This window comes from Octopus bimaculoides, chromosome 16 (genome assembly GCF_001194135.2).
Source record: "Octopus bimaculoides isolate UCB-OBI-ISO-001 chromosome 16, ASM119413v2, whole genome shotgun sequence".
In the NCBI taxonomy this organism is placed as follows: Eukaryota; Metazoa; Mollusca; class Cephalopoda; order Octopoda; family Octopodidae; genus Octopus; species Octopus bimaculoides.
This window is the reverse complement of record NC_068996.1, coordinates 42,829,517-42,831,929: the sequence shown is the minus strand read 5'-3', so window position 1 is coordinate 42,831,929 and position 2,413 is coordinate 42,829,517.

Here is a 2,413-nt window from a genome sequence, read left to right as displayed (position 1 = left end):
ACAACAACAACAACAACAACAACAATAATAACAATAATAAAAATAAAAATAATAATAATAATAATAATAATAATAATAATAATAATAATAATAATAATAATAATAATAATGATGATGATGATGATGATGATGATGATGATGATGATGATGATGATGATGATAATAATAATAATAATAATAATAATTTATCTGTACTGTTTGTACTGGCAGTGAAACCCTTGTCACGCGTGTTAGCAAAATGTCAAGGCTTCAATCTGGGATATGCAGAAAAGAATAAAAACAATGTTACCTAGACATTTTTGTTAACGATCTAAAGTTATATTCTGGTAATATGATCGACATAAAGAGACAATTAGAACGAGTTACAGCATTCTCACGTGTTATAGAAATGGAGTTTGGGCAAGATAAATGTTCATACATGATAGTCAACCGAAGAACGATTATCAACCAGAGAGAGACCATGTACGTCTAAAGATTGTCTATCTCCCGTATCTCTAATGCTGAAAACTACAAGTGCTTCGAAATTGATGAGAATGTTGCATTTCAATGGTGTTGTGACTAAAGCCAGAATAACAAAAGAGTACGTCTGTAGACTCCAGAAAATATGGAACTCAGAGCTGTTTGTGCTTAACAAGACCATATCTCAATACTTTTGCAATGCCAGTGCTTGTACCAACATTTGGGATATTGGACTGGAAACTCGATGAGATACATAGCATGGAGATCAAAACCAGAAAGGCACTGACCACCACTGGCAACTTCCACAGTAACAACGACATCGATAGGATTGGATTTATGTGAGACAAAGTGATGACGGTTGAGGTATAAAGTCAGTCCAAACAGCCTTTGAATGTTGCATTGTATCACTAAGATAACACCTGCTGAACAGTAAAGAAAGAAATAGGTACATTCCATGCATACTCAAATGTGAGAGCAACACCATCTTCAGAGTTGGAGACCTACTGTGGTATTCAGGTACTCTGACAATGCAACCCAAAGCTTGTATTCTCATGAGACCCAAAGAAGGCTGGACTTGTCTGGCCAACAGAAGCTTGGAGGACAGGCAGGCATGATACCAACTAAAAGTAATGCATGGGTACATATCTCATAAACAATAGAGCATTGGCAGGAAGAGTAGCCAGTCTAGGACCTCTAATAGACACTTTACTTCCCACTTAGAAGAATATGCCTTCGCTATCCAGTGACAGGAAATAGCTGCTACAAACCACAAAAACAAAAGGAACTAGGGTACCACCACACCTCCACGTTATCATAAAAAATGTCGAGTCTGCTATACCAGTGTAGAAGATATCACCCACATTATCATCAGCTGTTCCAAAATGTCTACGAGATACTACTTGCTCCCGTGGCATGATATAGTTGCAAAGACTACAATACTGTCCACAGGAAGGACTGCTCCGACGTATACATTAAATGCATGTCAGAACCCACAGGTATTCACATCTTCAGAAACAAAGAGTACTCCAATAAAAACAGCAATTCGGTGCAAACATAACAGACTTAATATTATTCTCTGGGACGGGGAACAAAAGTCATGCAATGTGGTAGAGGCAAGTTGATGCAAATGTACTTCAAAATCCAGTTTAAAGAGAACATTTATGGCAAATTAATGCAGAACTTACAGCTCTTGTACCCTGACTATGTATTCTCATTTCTACCTATCATCATAGGTACGTTAGGTTATGTACCAACAAGTTTACACAAAAATCTAGAAATATTCAGTTTTATGAACGAGCAAAAGAAACTGACGCCAATTCTCCAATTCCAATCAATTAGTGACACAGTGAAGGAATTCAAAAATTTCTTCAACTGAGATTCGTTAGATGAATAGATGCATACACCAAATTGTGTGCATCAAGAGCTCAACCAAAGCACAAACTCACCCAGTTATTTGCAAACATCAGGAACTCACTCAACTCAAAAAAAATCTTGTCGCTTTGTTAGTGACCGGCTTGAATTCTCTCAAAAACTTAAACTAGATTTTAAAAAAAGTCGCATATAGACAGACAGACAGATAGATAGATAGATAGATAGATAGATAGATAGATAGATAGATAGATAGATAGATAGATATATAGATAGATACATACATACATACATACATTCTTGCATGTATGTTTGTATGCATGAACATATGTATAAATATGCACGCATAAAAATGTTTATAATTGAAAATACATAGGTATGCATATGTGTATATCTATCCGTCAATCTGACTGTCTGTCTGCTTGTCTGTCTGCTTGTCTGTCTATCTATCTATCTATCTATCTATCTATCTATCTATCTATCTATCTATCTATCTTTCTTTCTATCTATCTATCTACCCGTTCGGGATAAGCTCTACGGACATGGCTCGAGAAGCACAGGGCCGACCTGTCCGAGATGCCGGCAG